Source organism: Schistocerca piceifrons, chromosome 1 (assembly GCF_021461385.2).
Source record: "Schistocerca piceifrons isolate TAMUIC-IGC-003096 chromosome 1, iqSchPice1.1, whole genome shotgun sequence".
Taxonomy (NCBI): domain Eukaryota; kingdom Metazoa; phylum Arthropoda; class Insecta; order Orthoptera; family Acrididae; genus Schistocerca; species Schistocerca piceifrons.
Window position 1 is genome coordinate 1,091,871,731 of NC_060138.1, and position 12,169 is coordinate 1,091,883,899.

A 12,169-nucleotide genomic window follows, 5' to 3' on the forward strand; every position below is an offset into this window, starting at 1 on the left:
GAACAGCCAGTTACGTATTAATTGCTGTCCGTGCTATTGGACAGACAGTGCCCAGCTGGGCTGGCGACAGTATTAATTAATTTCTGTATTATTTCAGTTAGATTTGCTGTGGAATCCTTGAGCCATGGGGTATCCCTTTTGGTTCATATTTTATGTGAGTGACAGCACTGTTTTAAGTTTTAAACCAATTCAGATAAGTAGAAAGTGCAAGAAAAGGTTGTTCATTAGAACAACTTCTTGTACACTTCGCACCACTAACCGTTCAAACATTTCTTCGGAAACCATAGCCTTGTCCAAAATCAAATTCATTAGGCATACGCGATCACGATCATGTAGCATTAACCGATCGGTAATGGCGAAGTTAAAACCAGTTGCGGCGGCGCGGTTTTTTCTGTCCCTTTACGACGAACCTTGCACCTACCTGTGAACATTGTCTCAGCAGATCATCAGTAGGAAAGCCGAGTGAAATCTACTGTACTTCGACGTGAACCAGGCTGCAATTTAAGTCACTAATCTACGTTTCGGGAGAAACACGAAATGAAAGGTTGGAAATTTTGTCCTCAATTAATATTTTCTGAAACTTATGTGAACAATTGTCCCTGCCAAGCCCGTGCTAGTCTTAACACAGTCACTCACAATCCCTTTCAATCACGTTAGCAAGTTATGGTGTTGCATTTCCATGAAACGTAATAGCTACAAAAATACTGAATGTTTTAGATCGATAATGCTCGCCAAATATTAAGTCTGTCGGTACCAAATGCAGTCAGTTTTTAGCCACAGACCTGCTCAATACGCCACGCGGAATATGTGTCTTTTGTTGTCACAAAATTCACTTAAAAATTCCGAAATTTCTACACGCCCATCGGAATAATTATGCCGTCACTTTACCACACTTTTGATGTATGAAACACTGCTAGATCCGGCAACTAATCATTTCCATCGCAACTACTACTACACACGTCCGATATCTTTCATGGCTAGGCTTCGACTCTTCTCTAGAACACTCAAAGTCTTCTCTACCAGCCGAGAAAAGCGCGCGAAGAATATTGCTTTTCCATTGGTCAGTTTACTTAACAGCCAATAGCAAAACAACATTCTCCTGCGTCAGTCCGCGCTTTTCATCCATAACCAATCGCAAATTTGTAAACCTCACGACTGCACTTTTTACGTAATTATCTAATACGCTGAAGTTTTGTTTATGCATAAAGTTATTTACTATTGTTATTTATACCTGAATTAACTTTCCATTTACCATAAACTTACTTTACAAATCAATTCTACAAAAATCCCCTTTGTCCATATCCATACTTCTTCGAAAAGTTCCCCACACTAAATCCTACTACATAACTCAAACAATTATCTTCATATTAACCTTAAATCACACTCACGCATCATTCATACTGCTAAAACACATTTACAACATTTTACATACACAAAAAACATAATAACACTTTATGAAAATATTAGAACAGTTTATGAAAAACATTCAATCACTTTAGTGCACTCTAGTGCTCATAATCGAAACTAAAATCACAGTCCCCCTATCCAATACTGTCCTCTATCGGCTGATACATAAACTACGTGCGCGTCCAGTCTCGCGTCACCATCTGTCACTCTCCAGCTCTGAGACACATCTCCCTGCCTCCAAGACAGGATCGTTATATGGCGCTACGCCTCACAGTTCCATTCGTGAATAGTTCGTTGGAAGAACTCCTATCTTTAAACTTCTATATGAGCTTTAATTTTTGTTGTCTTTTTCTCAGTGATCATTTCTCTAGACGCATGTATGTGGGAGAAAGTAATATACTGCCAATTCTTCTCCGAACCTACATTCTCAAAGCATGAGGCACTGTTGACAGCTAAAGTCGGACAGGTTCACTCCATCCTTTCGACACATGGTAGCTATAATGCTGCACCAGATCGTTTCCTCCACTTTTTTTTTGCCGCCACCAACACCACCTCAGCCGTAACATTACTCGCTGAATGTTGCTCTTTACGTGTAAAAAGTTCTTTTACAGCTCACATATACAGGGTGAACATTAAAAAAACCGACAAACTGCAGGGACGTATCTCTGATTGGAAATGGAGGGAAAGAGGTCCTATGAACATGTGTCCGAGAATGTATCGTTGTCACGGCTGATGTAACAGTAATGTTATTAGCGAATCTTATCACTGACATACTTTCACCTTGAATTTTAATTCCGCTTTTGAACCTTTACTTTATTTCTCACTGCTTCTTCGATGTGTAGATTGAGAAGTAGCGGAGAAAGACTACATCCCTGTCTCAACTTCTTTTAATCCGAGCACTTCGTTAAGGTTTAAAATGCAATATAAATTTAAACCTTAGGAAGTTTCATCACACGGTATTCTCTGCAATGTAACCGTTACGGAAGCGTAACGTGGACAACTACCAGATCAGACAGGAAGTGACCAGAACCTATTAAAATGCGGAGCTATACAACAGTGCTGAAGATTAAATAGGTAGATCGTATTACTGGTAAGTAGTTACTCAGCTGTAACGGGCAGAGAGATGTTTATGACGCGTCTAGACTAAAAGAAAGGTTCGGTTGATACGACACATCCTGAGGCGGGAATAGCAAATTTGGTAATGGAGAGAAGCGCAGAATTGTAGAGCGACAGAAAGCTCGACTATAGAGGGTGGGCTTACTGGTAGTTGGGAGCTCCAACGTCAGGCGCGTAATGGGGACCCTAAGGGATATGGCAGCAAGAGAGGGGAAGAAAACCAATGTGCACTCCGTGTGCATACCGGGGGAGTCATTCCAGATGTGGAAAGGGTCCTTCCGGATGCCGTGAAGGGTATAGGGTGCACCCATCTACAGGTGGTCGCTCATGTCGGCACCAATGATGTGTGTCGCTATGGATCGGAGGAAATCCTCTCTGGCTTCCGGCGGCTATCTGATTTGGTGAAGACTGCCAGTCTCGCTAGCGGGATGAAAGCAGAGCTCACCATCTGCAGTATCGTCGACAGGACTGACTGCGGACCTTAGGTACAGAGCCGAGTGGAGGGTCTGAATCAGAGGCTGAGACGGTTCTGCGACCGTGTGGGCTGCAGATTCCTCGACTTGCGCCATAGGGTGGTGGGGTTTCGGGTTCCGCTGGATAGGTCAGGAGTCCACTACACGCAGCAAGCGGCTACACGGGTAGCAGGGGTTGTGTGGCTTGGACTGGGCAGTTTTTTAGGTTAGATGGCCTCGGGTAAGTACAGAAAGGGCAACAGCCTCAAAGGCTGCGGGGCAAAATCAGGACATGCGGGGACCAAGCAGCAATCGGTATTGTGATTGTAAACTGTCGAAGCTGCATTGGTAAAGTACCGGAACTTCAAGCGCTGATAGAAAGCACCGAAGCTGAAATCGTTATAGGTACAGAAAACTGGCTGAAGCCAGAGATAAATTCTGCCGAAATTTTTACAAAGGCACAGACGGTGTTTCTAAAGGATAGATTGCATGCAATCGGTGGTGGCGTGTTTGTCGCTGTTCGTAGTAGTTTATCCTGTAGTGAAGTAGAAGTGGATAGTTCCTGTGAATTATTATGGGTGGAGGTTACACTCAACAACCAAGCTAGGTTAATAATTGGCTCCTTTTACCGACCTCCCGACTCAGCAGCATTAGTGGCAGAACAACTGAGAGAAAATTTGGAATACATTTCACATAAATTTTCTCAGCATGTTATAGTCTTAGGTGGAGATTTCAATTTACCAGATGTAGACTGGGACACTCAGATGTTTAGGACGGGTGGTAGGGACAGAGCATCGAGTGACGTTATACTGAGTGCACTATCCGAAAATTACCTCGAGCAATTAAACAGAGAACCGACTCGTGGGGATAACATCTTGAACCTACTGATAACAAACAGACCCGAACTTTTCGACTCTGTATGTGCAGAACAGGGAATCAGTGATCATAAGGCCGTTGCAGCATCCCTGAATATGGAAGTTAATAGGAATATAAAAAAAGGGAGGAAGGTTTATCTGTTTAGCAAGAGTAATAGAAGGCAGATTTCAGACTACCTAACAGATCAAAACGAAAATTTCTGTTCCGACGCTGACAATGTTGAGTGTTTATGGAAAAAGTTCAAGGCAATCGTAAAATGCGTTTTAGACGGGTACGTGCCGAGTAAAACTGTGAGGGACGGGAAAAGCCCACCGTGGTTCAACAACAAAGTTGGGAAACTACTGCGAAAGCAAAGAGAGCTTCACTCCATGTTTAATCGCAGCCAAAACCTCTCAGACAAACAGAAGCTAAACGATGTCAAAGTTAGCGTAAGGAGGGCTATGCGTGAAGCGTTCAGTGAATTCGAAAGTAAAATTCTATGTACCGACTTGACAGAAAATCCTAGGAAGTTCTGGTCTTACGTTAAATCAGTAAGTGGCTCGAAACACCATATCCAGACACTCCGGGATGATGATGGCATTGAAACAGAGGATGACACGCGTAAAGCTGAAATACTAAACACCTTTTTCCAAAGCTGTTTCACAGACGAAAACCGCACTGCAGTACCTTCTCTAAACCCTCGCACAAACGAAAAAATGGCTGACATCGAAATATGTGCCCAAGGAATAGAAAAGCAACTGCAATCACTCAACAGAGGAAAGTCCACTGGACCTGACGGGATACCAATTCGATTCTACACAGAGTACGCGAAAGAACTTCCCCCATTCTAACAGCCGTGTACCGCAAGTCTCTAGAGGAACGGAAGGTTCCAAATGATTGGAAAAGAGCACAGGTAGTCCCAGTCTTCAAGAAGGGTCGTCGAGCAGATGCGCAAAACTATAGACCTATATCTCTGACGTCGATCTGTTGTAGAATTTTAGAACATGTTTTTTGCTCGAGTATCATGTCGTTTTTGGAAACCCAGAATCTATTCTGTAGGAATCAACATGGATTCCGGAAACAGCGATCGTGTGAGACCCAACTCGCTTTATTTGTTCATGAGACCCAGAAAATATTAGATACAGGCTCCCAGGTAGATGCTATTTTCCTTGACTTCCGGAAGGCGTTCGATACAGTTCCGCACTGTCGCCTGATAAACAAAGTAAGAGCCTACGGAATATCAGACCAGCTGTGTGGCTGGATTGAAGAGTTTTTAGCAAACAGAACACAGCCTGTTGTTATCAATGGAGAGACGTCTACAGACGTTAAAGTAACCTCTGGCGTGCCACAGGGGAGTGTTATGGGACCATTGCTTTTCACAATATATATAAATGACCTAGTAGATAGTGTCGTAAGTTCCATGCGGCTTTTCGCGGATGATGCTGTAGCATACAGGGGGGAAGTTGCAGCATCAGAAAATTGCAGCGAAATGCAGGAAGATCTGCAGCCGATAGGCACTTGATGCAGGGAGTGACAACTGACCCTTAACATAGACAAATGTAATGTATTGCGAATACATAGAAAGAAGGATCCTTTATTGTATGATTATATGATAGCAGAACAAACACTGGTAGCAGTTACTTCTGTATAATATCTGGGAGTATGCGTGCGGAACGATTTTAAGTGGAATGATCATATAAAATTAATTGTTGGTAAGGCGGGTACCAGGTTGAGATTCATTGGGAGAGTCTTTAAAAAATGTAGTCCATCAACAAAGGAGGTGGCTTACAAAACACTCGTTCGACCTATACTTGAGTATTGCTCATCAGTGTGGGATCCGTACCAGATCGGGTTGACGGAGGAGATAGAGAAGATCCAAAGAAGAGCGGGGCGTTTCGTCGCAGGGTTATTTGGTAACCGTAGCGTTACAGAGATGTTTAGCAAACTCAAGTGGCAGACTCTGCAAGAGAGGCGCTCTGCATCGCGATGTAGCCTGCTCGCCAGGTTTCGAGAGGGTGCGTTTCTGGATGAGGTATCGAATATATTGCTTCCCCCTACTTATACCTCCCGAGGAGATCACGAATGTAAAATTAGAGAGATTCGAGCGCGCACGGAGGCTTTCAGACAGCCGTTCTTCCCGCGAACCATACGCGACTGGAACAGAAAAGGGAGATAATGACAGTGGCACGTAAAGTGCCCTCCGCCACACACCGTTGGGTGGCTTGCGGAGTATAAATGTAGATGTAGATGTAGAAGCAGAATTAAAGGGATACGGTTTGCAGTAGCTACGCAGAGGCGAAGAGGAGTACTCAGAATAGATTAGCGTGGAGAACTGCATCAAAAAATGGTCTTGTATTGAAGACCAAAACAACAACAACAGCTGACACATTTCAAAACTCCATTCTGCCACCTTGAGCTGCTAGTAAAATGTTTTATTTACACATTCCAGTCGAGTGACTATTATCAGGTTCCCGTATATCAAATGAAGTAATACATAAGTAATAATTACAAGTTTAATCTGTCACGAATCTGTGACGTTGTGTAGATGTTAACAAAACACACACCTAATGAAATGTCACATACTCACATAAAAGTATTCACAGCAGCATGTTAGGTGATAAAATCGTTATCGTCAGGTGATAAAACAATGAATTACACACTGAAAATAAAAATATACAATGATATAGTGATGTGATTTGCCACGAAAACCAAATATCATAAAGACGTAAATGGTTCACATTTGCGCAGAGTCACTCGTAATCAAATCGCAATTTAGCTAACTTCGTCAGTCTGTAAAAATTGTGCTTGGTCGTATATTCACGTTAAAAGCGTAATCGTCGTTAACGTTGTGAACAGACTCATTCCACACAGACGTGACTGAACAGCTGATCACTGTTACTATTAAAGCCAAAGGTGGTCATAGAGATCTCCATACATCGGCAGTGACTAGCATCTTACAACTACTATTCTGTATGCCATCTGCTACGATAAGTCACGTGACAGTCATAACTGGTGTTCTTTACGATGCATTTAATAGCAATCTGCGCGTTGCTGTCACAGTTGCGGTGACAGAAAACAAAATGTTACTGTATGATGGAAGCAATATACATACGAATGTGTCGTTTCACAGTAATGCATATGAGTACATGTAAGCCATTACTTCTATGCGTTTTGTTTTCTGTCACCGCAACTGTGATTGTAACAAGCGCAAACTGCAAACTGCTATTAGCTGCAACACATGGAACACCTGTTACGACCGTCACATGTACTATAGTAGCAGACGACACACAGCCTAGTAACTGTAAGACACTAATCACTATCGATGCACATCTCTGTTATCACCTGTGGCTCTACAACAAACAACTGTTCAATAGCCTCTGAGTGGTATCAGTCTGCTTACAGCTTAATGACGACTGCAGTTTTAAAATGAAATTGGAAAGATCACGTAATAATGTTGCGGGTAGAGCTAACCAGACTGCGATTTATTGGCAGAATACTTAAATAGTGCAACAGATGTACTAAAGAGATTGCTTACACCAAGCTCGTCCGCCCTCTTCAGGAGTACTGCTGTGTGCTGTCGGATCCGCATCAAAGGGAAGTGATGGAAGACATCGAAAAAGTCCAACGAAGGCCAGCTCGTTTTCTGTTATAGCGAAATAGGGCAGAGAATGTCACGGATATGATACGTCGGGTGGCAGTCACTAACACGCAGGCATTTTTCGTTGCGGCAGCATCTTCTCGTAACATTTCAATCACCAAATTTCTGCTCCAATTGCGAAAATATTATGTTGGCGCCCACTTTCATAGGAAGAAATGAGCATCATAATAAAATAAGAGAAATCAGAGCTCGCACAGAAAGATTTAAGGGCTCGTTTTCTCCGCACGCCGCTCGATAGTGGAATGGTAGAGAAATGACTTTAAGATGGTTCGATGAACCCGCTGCCAGGCACTTAATTTTTAATTGAACAGTAATCATGTAGGTGTAGTTGAAGTAGATGTACATCTGTGAGGACGCTGCCTAGCACATTTTGTATCGACTGACGAGGAAATTTATATTACGATGTGACAACAGGTAACTCTGTACAAATGTGAATCACTTACGTCTTTATGACTTGTTACACATGGTTTTTATAATGACTCATGATACAGTTTTCTTTCAGCTTGTAGTTCGTGGTTTTGTCACCCGAGGAAACGATTTAATATTTCGCCTTACATGATGCTGTGAATACTTTTATATGAGGGCGTGACATTTCATTACGTATGTGTTGTTGTTAACATTAACTTCAGTTAATAGAGTTGTGACAGTTTAACCTGAAATGTTAGTAATGTATTATTTTATTTGGCATAGAGGAACATGATGATGGTCTGACGACTGAAACTGGTTGTGTTACTAAAGTATTTTGCCAGGAGCTGGAAGCGGTAATATGACATTTTTCTAATATACACTGAAGATCCCCCGCCCCATGAACCATGGACCTTGCCGTTGGTGGGGAGGCTTGCGTGCCTCAGCGATACAGATAGCCGTACCGTAGGTGCAACCACAACGGAGGAGTATCTGTTGAGAGGCCAGACAAACGTGTGGTTCCTGAAGAGGGGCAGCAGCCTTTTCAGTAGTTGCAAGGGCAACAGTCTGGATGATTGACTGATCTGGCCTTGTAACAATAACCAAAACGGCCTTGCTGTGCTGGTACTGCGAACGGCTGAAAGCAAGGGGAAACTACAGCCGTAATTTTTCCCGAGTGCATGCAGCTTTACTGTATGATTGAATGATGATGGCGTCCTCTTGGGTAAAATATTCCGGAGGTAAAATAGTCCCCCATTCGGATCTCCGGGCGGGGACTACTCAAGAGGATGTCGTTATCACGAAAAAGAAAACTGGCGTTCAACGGATCGGAGCGTGGAATGTCAGATCCCTTAATCGGGCAGGTAGGTTAGAAAATTTAAAAAGGGAAATGGATAGGTTAAAGTTAGATATAGTGGGAATTAGTGAAGTTCGGTGGCAGGAGGAACAAGACTTCTGGTCAGGTGACTACAGGGCTATAAACACAAAATCAAATAGGGGTAAAGCAGGAGGGCCGCGAGGGATTAGCCGAGCGGTCTGAGGTGCTGCAGTCATGGACTATGCGGCTGGTCCCGGCGGAGGTTCGAGTCCTCCCTCGGGCATGGGTGTGTGTGTTTGTCCTTAGGATAATTTAGGTTAAGTAGTGTGTCAGCTTAGGGACTGATGACCTTAGCAGTTAAGTCCCATAAGATTTCACACACATTTGAACATTTTTTGAACATTTTTGTAAAGCAGGAGTAGGTTTAATAATGAATAGCAAAATAGGTATGCGGGTAAGCTACTACAAACAGCATACTGAACGCATTATTGTGGCCAAGATAGATACGAAGCCCACACCTACTACAGTAGTACAAGTTTATATGCCAACTAGCTCTGCAGATGACGAAGAAATTGAAGAAATGTATGATGAAATAAAAGAAATTATTCAGATAGTGAAGGGAGACGAAAATTTAATAGTCATGGGTGACTGGAATTCGAGTGTTGGAAAAGGGAGAGAAGGAAACGTAGTAGGTGAATATGGATTGGGGCTAAGAAATGAAAGAGGAAGCCGCCTGGTAGAATTTTGCACAGAGCACAACATAATCATAGCTAACACTTGGTTTAAGAATCATGAAAGAAGATTGTATACATGGAAGAACCCTGGAGATACTAGAAGGTATCAGATAGATTATATAATGGTAAGACAGAGAGTTAGGGACCAGGTTTTAAATTGTAAGACATTTCCAGGGGCAGATGTGGACTCTGACCACAATCTATTGGTTATGACCTGTAGATTAAAACTGAAGAAACTGCAAAAAGGTGGGAATTTAAGGAGATGGGACCTGGATAAACTGAAAGAACCAGAGGTTGTACAGAGTTTCAGGGAGAGCATAAGGGAACAATTGACAGGAATGGGGGAAAGAAATACAGTAGAAGAAGAATGGGTAGCTTTGAGGGATGAAGTAGTGAAGGCAGCAGAGGATCAAGTAGGTAAAAAGACGAGGGCTAGTAGAAATCCTTGGGTAACAGAAGAAATATTGAAGTTAATTGATGAAAGGAGAAAATATAAAAATGCAGTAAATGAAGCAGGCAAAAAGGAATGCAAACGGCTCAAAAATGAGATCGACAGGAAGTGCAAAATGGCTAAGCAGGGATGGCTAGAGGATAAATGTAAGGATGTAGAGGCTTATCTCACGAGGGGTAAGATAGATACTGCCTACAGGAAAATTAAAGAGACCTTTGGAGATAAGAGAACGACTTGTATCAATATCAAGAGCTCAGATGGAAACCCAGTTCTAAGCAAAGAAGGGAAAGCAGAAAGGTGGAAGGAATATATAGAGGGTCTATACAAGGGCGATGTACTTGAGGACAATATTATGGAAATGGAAGAGGATGTAGATGAAGATGAAATGGGAGATACGATACTGCGTGAAGAGTTTGACAGAGCACTGAAAGACCTGAGCCGAAACAAGGCCCCCGGAGTGGACAACATTCCATTGGAACTTCTGACGGCCCTGGGAGAGCCAGTCCTGACAATACTCTACCATCTGGTGAGCAAGATGTATGAAAAAGGCGAAATACCCTCAGACTTCAAGAAGAATATAATAATTCCAATCCCAAAGAAAGTAGGTGTTGACAGATGTGAAAATTACCGAACTATCAGTTTAATAAGTCACAGCTGCAAAATACTAACACGAATTCTTTACAGACGAATGGAAAAACTAGTAGAAGCCAACCTCGGGGAAGATCAGTTTGGATTCCGCAGAAACACTGGAACACGTGAGGCAATACTGACCTTACGACGTATCTTAGAAGAAAGATTAAGGAAAGGCAAACCTACGTTTCTAGCATTTGTAGACTTAGAGAAAGCTTTTGACAGTGTTGACTGGAATACTCTCTTTCAAATTCTAAAGATGGCAGGGGTAAAATACAGGGAGCGAAAGGCTATTTACAATTTGTACAGAAACCAGATGGCAGTTATAAGAGTCGAGGGACATGAAAGGGAAGCATGGTTGGGAAGGGAGTAAGACAGGGTTGTAGCCTCTCCCCGATGTTGTTCAATCTGTATATTGAGCAAGCAGTAAAGGAAACAAAATAAAAATTCGGAGTAGGTATTAAAATCCATGGAGAAGAAATAAAAACTTTGAGGTTCGCCGATGACATTGTAATTCTGTCAGAGACAGCAAAGGACTTGGAAGAGCAGTTGATCGGAATGGACAGTGTCTTGAAAGGAGGATATAAGATGAACATCAACAAAAGCAAAACGAGGATAATGGAATGTAGCCGAATTAAGTCGGGTGATGCTGAGGGAATTAGATTAGGAAATGAGACACTTAAAGTAGTAAAGGAGTTTTGCTATTTGGGGAGCAAAATAACTGATGATGGTCGAAGTGGAGAGTATTTGTATGGAGTGTAGCCATGTATCGAAATGAAACATGGACGATAAATAGTTTGGACAAGAAGAGAATAGAAGCTTTCGGAATGTGGTGCTACAGAAGAATGCTAAAGATCAGATGGGTAGATCACATAACTAATGAGGAGGTATTGAATAGGATTGGGGAGAAGAGAAGTTTGTGGCACAACTTGACCAGAAGAAGGGATCGGTTGGTAGGACATGTTCTGAGGCATCAAGGGATCACCAATTTAGTATTGAGGGCAGCGTGGAGGGTAAAAATCGTAGAGGGCGACCAAGAGATGAATACACTAAGCAGATTCAGAAGGATGTAGGTTGCAGTAGGTACTGGGAGATGAAGAAGCTTGCACAGGATACAGTAGCATGGAGAGCTGCATCAAACCAGTCTCAGGACTGAAGACCACAACAAGAACAACACTGAAGATCCAAAGAAACTGGTACACCTACCTAATATCGTGTGTGGCCCCCGCAACACGACGTCCCATGGACTCGACCATGTCCGAAGTAATGCTGGAGGGAACTGACACCATGAATCCTGCAGGGCTGTACGTAAAACCGTAACAATATGAGGGGGTGGAAATCTCTTCTGTACAGCACGTTGCAAGGCATCCCACATATGCTCAATAATGTTCATGTCTGGGGAGTTTGGTGGCCAGCGGAAGTGCTTAAACTCAGAAGATTGTTCATGGAGCCACTCTGTAGCAAATCTGAACGTGTAGGGTGTCGCATCGTCCTACTGGAATTGTCGGAATGCACAATGGACATGAATGGATGCAGATGATCAGACAGGCTGCTTAGGTACGTGTCACCTGTCACAGTCGTATCTAAACGCTTCAGGGGTCTCATATCACTCCAGCTGCAAGCACCCCACACATTACAGGACCT